Source organism: Amphiura filiformis, chromosome 4 (assembly GCF_039555335.1).
Source record: "Amphiura filiformis chromosome 4, Afil_fr2py, whole genome shotgun sequence".
Classification (NCBI taxonomy): domain Eukaryota; kingdom Metazoa; phylum Echinodermata; class Ophiuroidea; order Amphilepidida; family Amphiuridae; genus Amphiura; species Amphiura filiformis.
The window spans coordinates 72,837,263-72,856,789 of NC_092631.1; the positions used below are offsets into that span (position 1 = coordinate 72,837,263).

Genomic DNA, 19,527 nt, shown 5'->3' on the forward strand with positions numbered 1-19,527 from the left:
CAAATCATCACGAAAATATTCGTAATGTATTAAAGTCCCATTCAGTGATCCCAGCTAAAGTATAAATACATTTATATTGTGTATAAATCCCTTAAAAGTGAAGGATAAGTCGTTAAAATTACCATTAGGTATTTCTGCACTATCGACAAAGTTGAAGCCCCATTGAAATACATGTAGGTAATTTACATACTGTCAATATATAAATTACAGATTCATGTAAAATGTCTTATTTTGTATTTCATACACGGCTTTCAGCTGAACTACTAGCAGGCTATGTTAGCACATATATGACAATGACAAAGGTACCACAATCTGAATTTGGATAATTTTTACGATCGTCCGGATGATCAAATCACTGAATGGGCCTTTAATAAATGAATTAATTAATCAATGTTTTCTTGGGTAATTGGTTGATTGAAAAAAAACTTGACAAGACAAGTGACGTAGGTATCTTTATATTTATTGGAAAACCCTATTGCTCTAATAAAACCTCCTAGACGTTCTTCAATTACTAGTATATAATCCGGAAATTCAAATGAATACCACGGCTCCCAATTCTTTTAAGAATTAAAAACTTGATTTTTAAAATTTTTGTCAAATCAGTTTGATTAAAATACAAATAGTACGAAAATATATATATTAAAAGAAAATCAAGCACATTAGTTTTTGGATAACTAACACCGCGGTAAAACGTTTTAATGTTAAATGCTTACTGATTTCAACGGAGACGAGCTTAATGCATTAATTAATGCATTCAATTAAGTAAAAATAAAAGAACAAAAAAAAAACAAAAAACCAAACACATAATTATAAGTACTTACCTGTGATTTAGGCACTTGAGGATGTAAAAATGCACACACTGGTGATGAAATTTACAGAACCAGTAGCTTTCCTTTTTTTATCAGTCTATCCTTGCTTCACTTCCGTAGTAACAAGAAATATAAACCATATATTTGAAACGATTTTTGTGGCAGTCCACCCCACATACAATAAATATTCGTTCGGCGGGAACTCAGTGCCTTAGTCGTGTTCTATCAAAGTCCTACTTAATAGTCGACAAAAAGGTTGCTCTTTAGTTATCCACTTCCAGTGAATGAAATGTTAATGACTGATTCTAACAACAGTTCTCCCTTCTTTATAACCATTTCTATATACCTGTTGAATAAGAAAAGTCCTTCACTCCTTAAACGCAATATGAATATTTAAATATTAATATGTTACCTTTTTTTACTATATCTCTTCTGCGCATGTCCAGAAAATCCAGGCAGCAAAATAAATTGTGCCAGCTGTGAGTGACATAAGTGCGTATTCAGACCATGGTTTCATGAATAAAAATATCTTAAAGTAGGTGTATGATAATGACAATTACATTCATAAAATGCGTTATGTGTTTTCTTTCCAAATCTGTAGTGTCTGGGGCGTCTGGGTGACTGGATTCAAGCAATCGTTCTTTTCCGATGCTCTTTAATCCTCTATAGAGGGTTAACATTTTGTGTTGAAACCGCAGAATTAAATGGTTTTAATTACGTGGTTGAAACAAAAAAGCAAAAGCATGTTAAGGTCGCATAAATTATTTAGCACAACTTTGCTCATCCTATAGACGGAATACAAGAAAATATAAAATTCAAACTATAATATTGCTTGCATCTAAAAAGTCCCAAATCCAGTGTTTTCATTTTGGCCCATAACGGGTCCATAACTTGAGAACCACATGGCCAGCTGTGATTCAACAGCAAAAGTAAATGCATTGAGTCCTGACAAATATATCCATGTGCTATATTGTTTTTAAAAACTGTTGAGATCCTTTGTATCTCAGTATAAACGGACAACTTTTACAAGGATATTGATAAAGTTGGTATCACATAATACTGTACTTCAAGCTGTTGAATGAGTTTGTTTTTACCAGACCACCAACACCAATGTGTTGTGTCATTCATTGAGGACAATTCATGTGGTGTATGGATTTGGATAAAGTCGATTTTAACTGCTTTTCATTTTATTGTAGGCATATCACCCACACGGAAAAGAGTATTAGCGTCGATACTGTGTCAGTATTATGAGAATGGATGAGCTCACTTACGGCTATGGTGTATTTGATGCATGCTTCTCTGAATTTCTTTATTTCGTATTTGTTTGTTTGTTTTTGTTTTTACTTTTCTACTTAAAACGTGTCAAGTCCTTTACATGCAATTTTCACACACCTACACTATTCCGTAAATAAAAAAGGAATGAGTAAGTGCTGATGGCGTCTTAACGGCACAGTAAACGAGTAACAAATGCTGGACTGCAATCAAACATTTAATTCGCCTGATAGAACCCGGAGGCACTTTCAAGATTTATAACTTCAGTTATCAGTTTGCGGTAAAGCTGAACATGCCGAAGGTAATTAATGTGCCTTCGTGCCTCCCTCGCCTTTACTAGTATGCAATGATGATTACATTAGAGCTCTGGTTTCATCAAATCATCCTCAACTGATATTTCTTTTTCGCTCAAAATGAGTGTTTACATAATTAATTAAACAAATACTATTGCTTTATCTTGTGTGTGATCATGCTTTGCGTTACTGGGGGTCAGCATGGTCAGTCAGGCAAAGCGTGACCAACATCTCTTTGCATGTATTTATATCATCGGCTGCCCATCGAGGTCGATGAAGGCACAGTTGTCGAAGTTGATGGATGTCTCTTTCTCCATCCTTCAAGGTACTTCTCCTTTCGCCTCCGCTCCACTTTTTTCCAGCATCGTGAATCTTCTTCCTCCAACTGACTCGGTCACTAGCTTTCGTCTCCCATGTTTCAACATCCATGTCAGCTGTCTTCAGATGACGCTTCACAACATCTCTATCCGAAGTTTCTGCACACCACGTTTTCTCTTTCCTTCTGTGAGCTCACCATACATCACAGCCTTTGGTAATCTGTCATCAGGCATCCTCACAATATGATCGACTCAGCGCAGTTGGCTCTTATGCTTCTACGCTCTCCATTAGAAACTCGGTCCTGCCATGATATACCCATGATACATCTAAGGTGACGAAGTTGGATGGATAGTGTGTGTAAGTCTCAGTAGAATACAGAAGACATGGTATGACGAACAAGCGCTACAGCTTACATTTGGTCGCAAGTCTTTTACCACGCTGAGACCACACTCCCCAGGTAGCTGAAATTGGTGACAGATGTGACAGGTTCTCCATGAATGAGAGATCAGGATCAGGTATACAGGGGATGGCACACAAGAAGGTGCCCATGTGGCGCTCGCCTTCACCATCCAGAATGATATTACAGTCGGTAATCACCCCTGGGATCAGGCGCTATACCCAATACTAACCCATTGTCCTAGACAAAACCTGATGTTAACCATCCTACCAAGCCAACAAGTTTGACTCACCTATTCCTGCTAACTGGAGTGCGAAATGAAAAATGGTAGTAAGAAAAGATTATAGAAAGAGTGAAAGGTGAAAGGTAGAGATGAGTAGGTTGGGAGCACCCCACATAGATAAATTCATGAGGGGAAAATCCAGCTTCTGCCCCTACTGGTGCAGGTGCTAGCAAAGCGTTATTTTCAGCTCCTCGACACTGGAACAGTGCCTCCCATTTCACGACATGTATTTACATATTGATGTCTTGAATGATAAAAGAGTGTGCTAATATGAACTCGACTTATTATATTGGTGATAAAAACACCTTCTTCCGTGTTGAAATTGACAGCATATGATACGAGTCGTCCCTTTAGCTTTATTAATATGAACTGTTGAATTGGCAAATTACACGTCTATAAGGAATTTGCGTCTGTCATGCTAGGCAACAAATCGAATGCATTATACATAGTCAAATATTCCAAGAGCAACTACTGATAGCCCACATACACAAAAGAACAGTTAGTGAACTCTAGTGTGAAATTTGACATAGATTAGTTAATTTTAAGCCATTGCCGTAGAAGCAGCTGAATAGATCTTTATTCTCTGTTCTCTTGATCGTATAATTTAAAGCTTAAGACCAAAACAACCATTTAATAGTATACTGCGCATAAGATGTATTGATACACTTATTAACGCAAAAGCAATATCTTAACACTAAACATAAATTACTAAATAAGTAGTCAATAGATTTTGTTCTGCGTATATTGACCCCTCATTTGACACAATGCGACTTTATTCCATCAAGATATACCAATTTGAATGGGAAAAAGAGAGCATTTCAAAAGTGACACAGGTAGCATATAGACTGTCCCACAGTCTCGGTTCCATCTCTGGGAAAATAATTATTATTTTAATTATTTATTATTATTATTTATTATTAATTAGAGCTAAAAGCACCTTCTCCTTCACTCCAAAGATTAAAACCAACACACCACTAAGCCCTAACTAATGGCAACAAAGTTATAGTGCTCCTGGAGCACTGTGCGTCGACGAAAACTCAATTAATCTACAAACCAACTTGTTTATTTTTTTATAATAGCTCTCCTAATCCGAGACTGTTCCGCTTTGATAGTAAACTGATTTCCAAATAATTATTAAGCTATGTAACGTGACTGTGGCGTCAATTATGATAGCCCCGCCCCATTGTTAATTCAAATATGGTAGGCACATAACATGCATGACCCAGTTCTATTGTCATTTTGCGCGCGCGTTGGTTATGATCAACAGACTATCAATGAAAACTCATTTCAAATATCGCCTTGCTTGCTGAACTCTACATTGATTGGTCAGGCTGGGTAGCCGCTTACACAAGTCTTACACAAACGGCAAGACAGTGAGACCACGGACGTGATATATATATATAAAACTCGTCTGACCCAGGATGTAAAAGTGAATTCCCACGAAATGCTGGGAACTGGAAGTCAATTTGCCTACAGATTGGAAGGGTCCATGTATCGGGTTTATTTAATGTTATATAATCTACATTACCAGTCGTTCTCCATGGACCCGAGGGAGGGTCTAGTAGCATACGGTAGTACTGGTCAACAACCCTGGCTGGAATCGAACGGTGAGGGTGGTGTCTACGTACGTAGTTATGTTCTTCTAGTCTTTCTTGATTCCTTTCTTTCTTGTTACTCTGAAGTGGTCCTGTAATGCCAATTTGAAGGCTTATCTTTTTGATGTTTGTGATGGTTTCTGATAAGGAATTCCAGTCAGTTAAAGTTTTAGGAATATTTGTATAATAGTGAGTCCTTGCGAGTATTTAGATGTTGGTGGCGTGAGAGGCATGATAGATCAACACTCCCTTGCTGTGATCATTAGCTAGTTCTAGAGAAAAGTCTATGTAAACCGTTGTTGCATTTGAAATGTTCTCTTTTTTCATTCAAATTGGTGTAAGTTGGAAAAATAAAGTTGTGATAATTTAGGTTTAGTTTAAAATATTGCTTTGTTTGTTTGTGCGCAGTATTAAATGCCGTCAGTATGGCACATACTTGCTCGACAACATTTCAACTTGCCAGAAGGCTTACAAAATAGTTTTGCACAGTGTACGACCCGCACTGCTAAATAAAATAACCTAATCAATGAAATGGCAGAAATTCGATTGAAAATCTCTGTTTTTGTGCAAATTTAAGAACAAATTCCATAACTGTTGTTTAGGTTAAAATTATGTTCTAGATGTCATTTTGGGCACGCTTTGAGTCTTTTCAGAGATACAAATTTGATCACAAATGTAAAAAAATACTTAGGTCAAAATATAACCTTCACAATACACCTTTATCATCTTTTATGTCTACCTACATTTTGGTCTTTAAAGAAAATTGTACGTTTGAAGCAACTAGTCGCTTTATTGCTAGCTGATAGAAAGCATTTGAATAGCCGTCAATTTACACGGTCAAGTATAGGGAATTGCATTAGTGACGTGGAACCTAAAAGTGCCTTTGGATGAGATTTTACACACATTAAAAGTAATACAACTGGACATCCGGTATGCTAACACTTGTTTACAGCTATCAATTGTGGGCGCGTACCACATTCGAACCCTGATAAGAACTTATTCCAATATGTATTACTCCCACAGTATTAATCATTTCTTGATGAATTTTGCGTCCATTGCGTCATATTTTCCGAAGCTATTTTAGAGGTTGATGGCGTCTTAGGGGTTAATTTAATTTCAAGTTTATTTTGTTATATTCTTGTCCACAGTATTATTAATAAAACTTAAGTAAGTTGAGAGGCTAAAATTGGTTGATAACAGATCAAAGTGGACTTATTTTGCATTATTCTGCCGTGTTACCGAATTAGCGGTGTAGTGTTGATTGGGTGGGTTATTCGCGTTCCGTGGCGCCCTCTACTGGTTGTGAGTATCAATACTGATGGCATGTCAAATTAATCATGCATGTTTTCTTTGACTATAACTACATAATTATTCTGTTTTAATTCTTCTATCAAAGTTGTTCACATTTAAATTAAAAGGCGTATGTAGATGAAGAGTATAATTACAATTTTATCATGCAACTCTGTCGATATTACAAGTCAGGCTTCTTGTTGTCGATTTGGTTTCATGATAATTTAAGGAATATTGGTACAAACGAAAGAGCTACAAGAAATGCACCAGATAAAGAATTTGCTTGGCATCATTCCAGTTTATTCTCATTTAAGTATTAACATTTGTCCCTATTTAAATTCTAATTTAAATTATCATAATATCCAAATGCTTTAGTATTATTTCCTCAAATGTAGTACATTACTTAGAGAATAAACGATAGGAATTTTATTTCGACTATCCTCTACCGTGTGATAGACGACAGGCAGGTCCAATATTTTGAGTAGTGGATGCCGGCGTAATAGACCACTCCCGATGACTAAGAATGTGACTTCGATATTCTTTCAATGTTTAACACCGAAAAACTTCCTTTCCTTATTTTTTATGGGAAATGGGGCTAGGCGAATTTATGTATGGCGTAGGGTGGTGTGTTTGTACTCTTAATGATCCCATCAAAGCTGATGGTGTCCTAGGTGTTTAATTTATCACATTCGTGACCACTATATTAATGATCAAACTAAAGGAAGTTGAGAGGCTAAAATTGGTTGGATAACAGCTCAAATTTTACCTAGTTAGCGGTGTAGTGTTGGTGGGTGTGTCAAATTTATCTTGTATGTTTTCTTTGATTAACTGCATAATTATTCTGTTTTAATTCTTCTATCAAAGATGCTCACATGAAGATTAAAAGGTGTGTAGTAGTAGAAGAGTTCAATTGTTACAATGTCAATATTACAAGTCAGGCTTCTTGTTATTGATTTGGGCTCATGATAATTAATGAAATACTGGTAGAAATGAAAGAACTACAAGCAATGCATTAGGTAAAGAATTTGCTTGGAAACATTCCAATTACTTTATCCCCATTTCAAACATTATCAAATCCCAATTTCAATTATTATAATATCCAAATTATTTCCTCAAATGTAGTACAGCCAATTGTGACTTATATATTCTTTCAATATTTGACACCAAAAAACATCCTTTGAGTAATATTTTGTCCAATTCCTTTGAGACCTCTAGTCATCTATTAACCATAGGGCATCCACCTCATCACTATCACCTCAAATTGATTAGTTTCGTTGCGAACAACAACATATGCTTTCAAAAGATTTCATTTTCAAAGATGAATCAAAACGCATTTTTGACATAGATTTCAAGGCTGATCTGGTATAATAGTTCCTTTGCTGACTTAAGGCAATATCTGTTGACATCGTTCCAAGCATAGAGGAAATTATACCTTTGATTAAAAGCAAGATATCCTTACAATTTAAGGGGTCGGTCACCCACCTTTGCACAGTATTTCAAGTATTGCATTTTAGTGTGTCTGATGTGCTCTGCAGGTCCTACCAAAACACTGTGCAAGCATCGCTATACGAGCTCTTAATACACAGATTTCTTTTTTGTAAGCAAACGTTTTATCTTCTGTAAACAAATTTAAACAAGACTAAATGAAACAAGAAGAGGTTTGCAAAACAAAGTCATTCGTATTGTAATGATTGATAAATTATGTTCTTCGGTGGGATATATTTTGATTTTAAACTGAAATTAAATATTTTAAGCTACGTTTAACATACTTTTTTTGGATCGGCATTAGGCATTATTTAATTTCAAGTATTCAATGTCGTCCCATAAGGTTTCTTTGTACTCCAAATGTCATATGAGCCCAGGAGAGGTTGAATTGAAACGTCCCATGTTTGTTGATTGTATCTTTTTAAAGCTACAACCAACAAACATGGGACATTTCAATCAACAAACACAACAGTTCTAGTATCAATTCCAGATTTAGTATCAATTCCAGACACAACAGTTCTAGTATCAATTCCAGACTCTGCAATTGATACTAGAACTGTTATCTTTCAGTGACAAGATAACTAGCATACCAATCTGAAAACAAACAAGACATATTTTTACACCCAATTATTATTTGCTATACCCCCTCCCCGGTCCCCTCTTATAATGGTCGACTTATGTGGTATTCATCAGCACTGGGTAAGGGGTGGGTTCACATTTGTTTATCAGTAAAATTAACGCAAAGGACCAATCTACGATTAGCTTAAGTCATTTGGGTGTAAATACATGCGTGTTTCCCCCCATCGTAATGGGTTTAGTGATAATTGCTTCTCATGAATTGATTGTAATTATATCTTAAGTTTGGTGTTTCCCTTAGAAACTGTTATGTGTATTTTGCGCATTAAAAAAAGTAAAGGTAAAGGTAAAGGAGACGATCCTGTATAAACAGTGATCGAAGTGCCCATCTCTCTTTCATTGGCGATTGGGCCAGACTCCTCCATGTAATGTTGCTATAGGGGGATCGCTACACCTCCTCTACAGCGAGTCTGTTACCTTCCCAGCATTTAAGAATGCCGGTACCCATATAAACACCTGGGTGGAGAGGAGTAATCGAGATAAAGTGCCTTACTCAAGGGCACAACAGGATGGCTTCGCCGGGGCTCGAACCCGCAATCTTCCGATTATGAGTCAGTGCCCGTTCCGCTAGGCCACCGTGCTCCCACGCATTATTAATGTAATTGTATTATCATACGGAGACACTAACGTTAACCTTTTATACTGAATGTCAGCAAAATTGTGTTTCTCGTTATTCATGTTTGTGACAGCTGACATGTGTCTTCTTCTTCCTCCAACACTATTCAAATTCGTCACCAACTTGTAGCGCTGACATCTGCAGAGTAGGCTATACATCTAACCAGGTAGAATACAGTATATTCTCTGGGCGCAGACAGGTAAACCATTACGACCAGTAAATCTTGTAGTTATATTCATGAGAAATTATATCATAATGATGCAATTGATTCTGAACTCATATGCACCCTCATGTACACAAAACTAACATTTTCCACGAATCGCAAGTCCTTTAACCCATTCTAATTCTTCCATTAGATTTGTGTGTTCACGATGTTACGGCGGGATCGGACTTACGATGGGGGTTAAGGATTACAATGCGCCGGCAAAAGTTTTAAAAGTCCACCCTAGCTCATGATATTTATATTTTATGCAACAAACAATACACCTACATTTCACACATTTTTCGTGGAAAACAATTTTAATTAATGTTGATTACATTGACGTGTTGATTAGACAATCTTATCAATACGTCACTCTATTTGTTGCTTGTTTGATGAGGGTGATTCTATGTTTTTAGGGAAGCGTTGGATGGAGAGATAACGAAAAACATCAGTTGTGGCCTTAACATGGTGAGAAATAAGGTCACCAGGATGTCTAATGTTCTGACGGATTTTATTTATAGCATTGCAACAGTCAATATTTAGGAGACATTAACATTATAAATCTAATGATATGTACGTAAAGTGTATGTAACTGGAAGGAAAAGCCGTCCGTCATTTGAAAATTTTGACATATTGTATTGAAGATATAAATTTTTCCTTTTTGGGAAAAATGTGTATCATCGATACGAAAGGTCAAACTTTTCAAATGATGGGCGGCTTTTCCTCCCAGTTCCATACACTTTAAGTAAAATGTTTACCTCGAGAATGTTTAAATATCATAAATAACAAATATCAATTTTTAATAATTTGACATAAAATTTATATTATACCACGAATTTCAAAAAATCAAAATTATTTGATATTAGCAGGACATTCCTCGAGAATGCAATTAAATATGTCTGATGTGCTCTCATGACCCACAAAAATATCGTGCTAACGTTGCTATCCGTTGTTTTATCATATTTGAATGAGTGTAATATATGAGCTCTCTTGTATTTTGGCGCTTTGTGCTATAAGATATGTGCTGGTTTAATTCGTAGATGTACTTTTAATGTGTTTTAACAGGTTAAATCTGAGTACTTTTACTGTAAATCTAACAATGCAATACCTTTGCTTACGTTTCATGACCGATTTACAAAGATAGGGTTCAATATCAGTACTTGCTCATTTTGCTGGGCACTTGCAGCGCAATAACCTCCAACCTAATCCACTCCGCTACATATTTGCGATTTATTCTGCATCCATACGTGATAAAGATTTAGGGGAATAGATCGATATTTAGGTCCCTGCCCTGGCAGCCCTTGCTGAACAACAACCAAACTCGGATGAACGATTGGTGTTATTAAAAACGCTAAATTTGGTCAAAATTCCGGTTGTAGATTTTAGCCTAACGCAAAGAAAATTTAGTGTGGAACTGCAGTAGCCATTAATACATGTTCTACAGTGATAAATTACCATAATCATAACATGATCTTACCCAATTTTCATCTATCTTCTCGGATTACACATGTTTGTGTGCCAAAGTCGTCAACATTTATAAAACACTATGGTATGTACAGCCTTAACATTTAGTATGGAATATTTTTTTCGCAAAATTCCACGACTGGTCTGAAAGGGGTCTGCATAAACCACACGATCTAAATATTAATTGGGGCGTGTCGGGAGATGGAGTAAAATAATTGTTTGATAGAAAATGTGCTTTTCATGAGTTTATACAAATGCTCATAATTTGGTAATTTACCTCAAATGGCGGATTTGGAGAGGCTGAATTTGAACTTTGTGGTGGGACACAATTTCGGACTTTATGCAACATTGTTCTGTTATTATCAAATTTATTAGGGTTTGAGGTGATATTTCTTAAACTCAGCAATTGGCATTCATCACAGCTGAAATACACTTTCAATATACCAATTTTTAGAATTTTGAGGGGCTATTAAACGTTAAACGTACTCAGAAAGTTTGAAGGCTCCCTTGGGTCAAATGTTATAAACTTACGGTACAAACACAACTGCGAGGATTCTTGCTTGTCCAATGAACTCACGCTGTTTCTTTGTGTACAGTTAGTTTATAACATTTGGCCATTTAAACTTTCTGAGTGCGTACCACCTTTAAGAGACATATTTTCAAAGCTCCTCTTGCTTTCAAAACTGGTAGATTACAAGTGCATTTCAGTTCTGAGAAACACTTATTGATTCAGTAAATATCACCTCAAATCTTGCTAACATTTTAATACCGCCACAAAACTCAAATTTAGTCTCCTAAAATCAGCCATTTTAAGCTAATCCATTACATTATCAGCGCCATAATGTAAACTCTTGGAAAGCACATTTTCGATCAAACATTCGATTTGACATCATCTCCCGACAAACTCCATTAATATTTAGCCCATGCGGTTTATGCAGACCCCTTCCAAACCATACTAAATGTCAAGTTTGTATTAATAAATGTCTATTTATGTTCATTTGAATCCATGTTCAAGCACATAATGTAGAAAAATAAGCATGTTTTCATGTGAAAATCATTTTAATTATTCCAATGTTCGCCCACATTGATGACCCAAGGGTATCATTGACCCAACCTAGCTATCTCATTAACGCATCATGATATTTAGAAATTATCAAAAAATGTTGTCCTGAAATAACCGGCTTGGAGATTCAGTCAATTACAAAAACATCCGGCAAAGAAATATGCGCGTTTACGTGCAAACGGGAAAAAAACAAATGTTGGGTCCATATGGACCCCCTGGTCACTTTAGTGCTATTTGAGTCTAAATCGATTGCAACGTAGTGTGTATTGCCACAAAATCGAATTTAACATTATAAATCTGTATTTGTAAAACTGTAAGGGTTTCACGTACAAAAGCTTATTTCAATGCTAGCAGTACAGATTTTCTGAGAAAAATCACTACATTAGGATCTCAGCAAAATTGAAAAAACACCAATCAAAAAACACCACTGAAACAAAAAAAACACACACAGCCATCCCACACAACCCCACAAACGAGCAGTTATAAAGTGAATAACAAATTCGGGTTAATATAGACAGAAGAGAAAATAGTAAATGATTCCATTTCATTGTTAAAAGCATTAACATTTTTATGTATGATACAAAGTATTTGCAACACTAATTTGTGTATCAACAATGGTTCGCTGGTAAATAGTAAACAAGGGCTAGAGGTGCATTTTACAGATTCAGGCTAAATTTAAAATTGATATAAAACGTTTGTTTGTTGTCATTGATTGAAAGTGTGTCTGTCAATCATTACACTACAATTTTTACTCCAAAGGCTCTTTGATTTCTTCAAATAATTTGTATAATATTAGAGAGAGTAAATCCCCTGGCCCTCTATAATTGCGCGGAAATGATCCCGCCGCCTTAATCCTGACAGCCAGTGTGTATAAATGGGTTACACAGAGGTTTAGAGACCCACCCTAGGCCCGTACCCAGGGGGAAGGGGGTGCTGAGGTACTTGGAAAAGTATACAAAAAGACCATCGCCCCTCCCATTGGAAAAAAAAGTCCACTTTTTCAAAATCAGCACCCCCCCAAATGAAATCATGTGTACGGGCCTGACACCCATAGCAAAGTAAAGTCTGACATTGTTAATAGTGTGTGAGCCCGATCCCCTCAAATGGGGAGGGGGATCTGGGAAGTTTTGTTACAGCAAAATAGGTCCATTGAAGCATATTAAACTTGACCTGTTTTGATGCAACTACCTATGGTAGCAGTGCAGCTTTGCCCCTCCCCCAAGTTGTACCTTACAATCTATCAGGCTCACCTCAACGGACATCAGAACATCGCCTGTGGAAGTAATCCCAGAGTGGTGCATTGTGCAATAATGTGGGATAACGGGATGTAAGAATAAAATGCAAAACCTGACACTCTTATGTAATGAAAAGTGTGAACACCTTATTTACCTTTATTACCTTTCACCTCGTATTAACACCATTTCACACACCTACACTGCTCTGTAATAACATAATGGATGAGGGCTGATGGCGTTTTCACAAATATTACGCTGCAATAATGATATCTTTAAATTACCTTATAGTATCTAAATGCTACTAGCGAATCAATACTCAATTAATTTGTCTTCATTCTTGTTACAAAGTCATGCACGTATCTAATAATGGGCGCCTTTTCTCTCTGTGCCAAGTTGCTCAAAACAGGCTTTATTTACTTGTCGACTAAAATAGCTTAAAATACATAAAAACTAAACAAATAAGACACGTAAATAAATGCTTATGCTATAAAATAATGCAGTGCAAATCTAAGTGACAATTGCATAACTTGTTTACCTCTGGATATCTTAAATGGCCAATAAAAGAATGACAATCATACGAGCTATACTAATGAAATTGGTTAAATCCTTGTGGCTCGTTCAAATTGACACCCTTGGTTAAAGCCGTCTTGGAAATTAATAATCACGTTTGCTGTAATATAACCCAGTAAGCGAGCAACAACTCACATGTCATCAAGACGATAGGACACAGTACTTTGTTGTACAATAACAGTACATTATTCATCATTTAAAATTCTGTTCCAAGATTTTATTTGATCTGATTTGACTTCTTCATTGTATATCAAACAGCATACCAAATATATGAATGCACATATTTTAAAATGGGAAAACCATAAGCTTATAGTATAAAAATACATTTAGAATACATTAAAAGGGAATATACAAAAGAGCAACTAATGATTGCTTCGGTGCTTCGCTGTCCGCAGATATTGCCGAACTAATTCTGCAAAAGGATGCTCGAAACATCCAATTTATGATTCGTAAAGCCGCGAAGCTGTTCAAGACGTATTGCGAAGAGAAGGGAATCGTGTCCAGAGCCCGGGGGTCCGGAGCTAGATAAATTGCTTGGCCACTTCTATATGTTCTATGCTGAATTACCCAAGCAAGATGTCTTATTTTAAAATCATGAAAATGGTATGAATTGAGTTGATGTCATTGGTCCGTATGCACAAAAGAGTTAGATCGGGTCTAGTGTTAGACCAGGTCTAAGTGGAATTTATTCCCAGGAGAAAGGGCATTTTCCTTTAGATTTGCTTAAGTTATTTTGTATTATTCTTTTAACTTTGCACTTAAATCTTTAAAATTTGCTAGCTATTCTATGAAGGAAATAAGAGTAAAGGACCATTCCTGATGGAACTTAATTTCATTTAGACCAGGTCTAACTTTAGACCCGGTCTAACTCTTTTGTGCATACGGACAATTCTCTCATAAATATCGCCCGAAATACATGAAATATCGTATCAAGAATTTTGAACAAATTGAGTTAATGAGTGCTTCTGACTACGTTTTAGGTGATCTTTCATTTTTATCAAAAATTAGTGGAAAATATTATTCCCGACGTAGATATCAACCTACCGGGCACACCCACTATAAACGGACATTGGAATATCGCCGACGAAAGCACTCCCTAGAATGGTGTTTGTGCATTTTGTGGGTTCACGGGATGTAAGAATAACATGTAAAACTTTACACTGTGTGGCACTGTTGTATGCATTGAAAAGTGTGAGCACCCGATTTACCTTATTACCTTCCACATTGTATTAACACCATTTCACACACCTACAGTGCTATGTAATAACGGAATGGATGCGGGCTAAATGTTATTAGCGGATAAATACTTAATTTATATTCATTCCTACAACAGCTTCAGAAATACAAAGTAGGTATGCGTGCTTTTCTCTTTGTGTCAAGTTGATTCAGTTTTATTTACTTATATTTTGTCAACTAAAACATTTAAATATACGTAGATGATTATTTATCCTATAAAAGATTTTTGCCTCTGGATATCTTAAATGGGTAATAAAAGTGACAAAGAACAAGCTATACCAATGAAATAGGTGATTAGTTCTTTCTGGCACGTAATAAATTGGCACCTTTGGTTGAAGTCTTCTTCGAAATTAAAAATTCCTTTTGCACTTATATAACCCAGCGAACGAGCAACAAATCATACATCATAGGGCACAGTGCTTTGTCGTAACATACCAGGTTAATTACATTATTCATTGAAAATTCTGTTCCAAGATTTTCCGTGCTTCCTTTCCCTCTATGTCTGTGTGTATTGTCTAGTTTTCTCATCTTTAGTTTAAGTTTTGTTTGCTTTGTATGTAGGGCTTCTTTTAATTCTGGCGATTCACGATGCGCCGCCAGCGGTTGCACTTACCAATCCTATTTTTGACCTTTAGGGTCGACATCGCACAGCGACAACGCCTGATAAATAATTATATTGTACAGGCAGGGAAACTAAATCAATACACGTGTAACTGCTATGCAAGCGGATACACGTGTATTGATTTCAGACAATATATCTTCGAATACCGGGGTAGAAAATACTTGAATATATGTGTTGAAAGAACATGATAGTCGTAAGCGTGAGTATTGACAAACAATCGTGCGTTTTGAAGTCAAAAACTGACAAGAATTCGGATTTATATGTGCATAATAAAAATGAGTCCTGCCCTCATTCGTCAACACTGCGGGTTTACCCATAACCATGATAACACGGTACACTAGCGCAGAGTAGACCACTGGTAGAGGTAGTCTAACGCAGATGACGTACCAGGCTCAGTGACATCTACAGAGGTTAGCGACCAGGGCACACCGACACCGCCTGGCTAATAATTATTTGGTGCAGAAGGGACACTAAAATGAATACACGGGATCGATACACGTGAATTGCTATGCACGATTTTGATATCAGACGAAAATCTTCTGATACCGGGTTAGAAAATGATGAATATCTCCCGTCATGATTTTTTCTCAAGAAACCAGATTTGGTCTCATAAACTTGGAAATACGTGTTGAACAGATATGATAGTCGCTAGAATGCGCTTTGAAAATTGGCCGTGCGCTTTGAACTCAACATTTGACCATTTTATATTGCGTTGGTCCTGTTATGGACTACAGCGTGCAGCGTGTAGTACAGCTGCACTCACTGTAGGCAGTATAAAAGTCGATGACCATTGACCTCAATGGGGTATACAAGCTTAATCACGCACAACCAAGATCGATTACCCGGCTATTGTGAGTAGCCTTAGTTATGTCCCTCGACTAATTATTAGTTTAAAAGAGCTTTAAAGGTTTGAACCAAATGGCTAATCGTGGCTGTGGATTTAACCTACCATGGCGATTCCTGCCATGAAGATATAGGGTCGAAGACACTGTGCAGGGTATTGTCAATAGCCTCAGTCTAGTCCCTCGGTCCATGGTCTCAAAACTATTAAACAGGTCGGAACAAAATGGCCATGCGTGGCTTTTGAAGAACTAATGGATTCAGCCTACCATCGTGGCGATTTCTGCCATGAAGATATCGGGGCGATGACACTGTGCATCGCCGTTCTAGCCACCATTGGATTTTCACGCGAGTATGATAATAATAATGTTGAAAACAGCTCCACGAAGGATTCCGTATAAAAATAATAGATAGAAAATGTTACTGTTTTACTACGCATTCGCGTGTAACATTATTATATTGATATTTAAACACACAATGGCAAATGTGTTGTATTCGTATCACGCGTGCTTTGAATGGCGACATTTTCCCATTATGCAAACGCTGGAGGCGCATGGTATTATGAATCGACCGAATGTAGTGCTCTTCCGGCACTATTGGGTTCCCATGTACTTGTTGCCAAATTTAGTAATACTAGAAACAATTCAGGTATGTCATAAAGAATTTCGTCTGATCAAGACCACACCACTCCACGCCATACATAAATTCTCCCAGTCACATTTCCCCAATATGAAATTTTTAAAAAGTAAAATTTAATTTTAATTCTTTTAAAGTTTGGCAGAGGCGGGGTTCGAACTCACGGCTCACCGCTTTGGCTAGTATCACGTATACCATACATCCAGCGCCTTAGACCGCTCGACCACGAAGAACTTGATAGTGTCATCGTGAAAATTTATACATATAATATTAATAAATCGCAACTTCATTACTGCATCATATTTTGGAATTTTATCTGCTTAAAACATTAATGTGTATTATAATAAAGCTACCATTATTTATATTGTTGAATTCTCAAGCGCATAGAGACAATTAATACGAGGGTCCTATGAATAGGCCTACATACACAATACATAAAATCGATTTTGATATCGGCCATGTGCTCTGCTGTACATGTGGTTTCCCGCAGTGGCGGAAGTTGTATTACGAAGTGCATCCGAACTCCATTTTGAAGCAAATGATTTGACAAGGCATTGGATTGTTCCAGTTTGCATCCTAAATCCACATTAGGCCCCTAATTTTATTTACAAAATCAAAAGATTAGATTATCATAACAACAAAACGGTAATCTTTTGTCGGGTCTAATGTGAAAATTACATTAAAAAAATACAGTTTTTACAGAATTAATTTTCACTTAATTCCAAAAAAAAAAAAGGCGTATATAAGATTTAAATAAATTATCTACCTTCTATACTAGATCAATTGTGACGCAAGTTGTTATCAAAAATTGTTGTGATAGATGTACAGTTAATATTCATATATTCCATTACCTATCTGATGGTGCAGTTTTACACAGAAAATATTTATTTGAAAAACCTGCCACTCGGCTTTTTTCGGAAAGGTCACAGGGTCGCCGTGACCTGTGCAATAATTACAATTAAAATTTTTCTTATTCTAACAGCAAGCGTTTCTAGAATATATTATGGCGAAATGTGGTGTAGATCAAGACCAGTCAAAACTTACGTCAACCATCGGTTGACTTCATCAGCAGTTGGAGCAGCACCACCTCCTGTGTCAAAGTTCTTATGCAACACAGGATCGTACATATGTGAAAGTTGGTAGGCCCCCTCATCTCTGTTTAGGAGCTTGCCGCTGTTCCTCCGGATCCAGATTGCTTCCAGTTTTGACTGGTCTTGATCAGATGAAATTCTTTATGTCATGGATGATTTACAGACCTGATGAATTTATTTAAGGAAAAAAGCTTAGGTATGTATCTGAGCTTTCTACATCATTACCACAATGACTATTCTTTTATATCTAAATCAATTTTAGACCTTAGACCTAAATCACGACAATTGCACGGGAGAATTCTTGCTACATGCCCATTGTCTTGTCTGGCCATATATATCTTATACCTACATAGCTAACCTCCTACCATTTTTAATTGACGTTTAACTTTGCAAACCTTTTTTAGCAGGGGAAAGTTGTTCTGCGGCCTTGCTCTTAAAATGGGTTTTATTTGTTTATTAATAATAACAGGCCTAATAATAATTTTGTAAAGAATTTTTTTGGATTAAATAGACTCCTTGTCCTCATTTTTAGCTCACTTTAGGACTAACATTGTTTGTGGTACCCGTGAGCAGCAGTGACTGAAAACTGGAGGCGTAATGATATGGGGTACTAGCTTGACTCCTGTGTGTGTAACAACACTTCAATTCGCTCAAATATGGCTAAGAAAATACTAAATGCTCGTAAAGCTTCAACGTGGAAATTTAAACATTCTTGGTGTCGTAAGTGCCAAATGCTGATGAAAACCAATGACGCAAATGTGTTTGCAAAGTAATGATGCCTTCAAAAACATTGTGTAAACACACTTTTGACGATACGTGATCTGTCATGATATTTATGTTTTTATACAATCTGGTACTTTATAAAATACAAAGCGCCCAATTCACATATTATATCATCTATCGTCATCATTGACTTGATAAAGCAATTAATTTGCATATCAATTTTGGCACAATCATCGGAAGTCACCTGTGTTCCGAAGCAGCAGCAATACAGCATATATTTTTCTATTCTACCAAGGCGTCCTATCCATTGTATGGTTTTATTGAAATGTTCAGTTATTTTTAAAGTTAGATGTTGTAAGTGCATGTCCTAATTAATTTGCTGTGAGTGCCAGACCATCGTAAGTCCCGTCGTAAGTACCAAATATGATGGTGTTGCACTGAACGCTTATTTGAAGTAAAAAACTGACAAGAATTCGGATTTTATATGTGCATAATAAAAATGACTCCTGCCCTCATTCGTTAAGATCATTCCACTTACGATGGTTTTGGACTTACGATGATTTTGGACTGAAAACTCATTTTTTGTTCAGTGCAAGACTAGTGCCACTTACGATAATTTGCACTGGACTCTCATTGTTCAGTACAAAATCATCGTAAGTGTTGCACTTATGATGGTGTTGCACTCAATCCCTCATTTTTGTTGAGTGCCAGCCCATCATGTATGTTGCAGAATAAATCCTTAGCGTTATTTATTATAAACATAAGCACGGATGTGGTGGAAATGGTGATGCACATGGGATGGTACGTATCATGTCCTGTTGAATACATCATACCATATTAACATTGCTGGT

General features: G+C 36.5%; 1 protein-coding gene across 1 annotated transcript in view; it reads right to left on the bottom strand.

The window, feature by feature from the left end:
- Nucleotides 1-1,141, bottom strand: part of LOC140151383 (uncharacterized) — a 46,862-nt gene extending 45,721 nt beyond the window's left edge. The window contains exon 1 of the mRNA XM_072173701.1: nucleotides 822-1,141. The gene's annotated coding sequence lies outside the window, so the exon portion shown is untranslated. The remainder of the gene's footprint in view (nucleotides 1-821) is intronic.
- Between the last annotated feature and the right edge of the window lie 18,386 nt (nucleotides 1,142-19,527).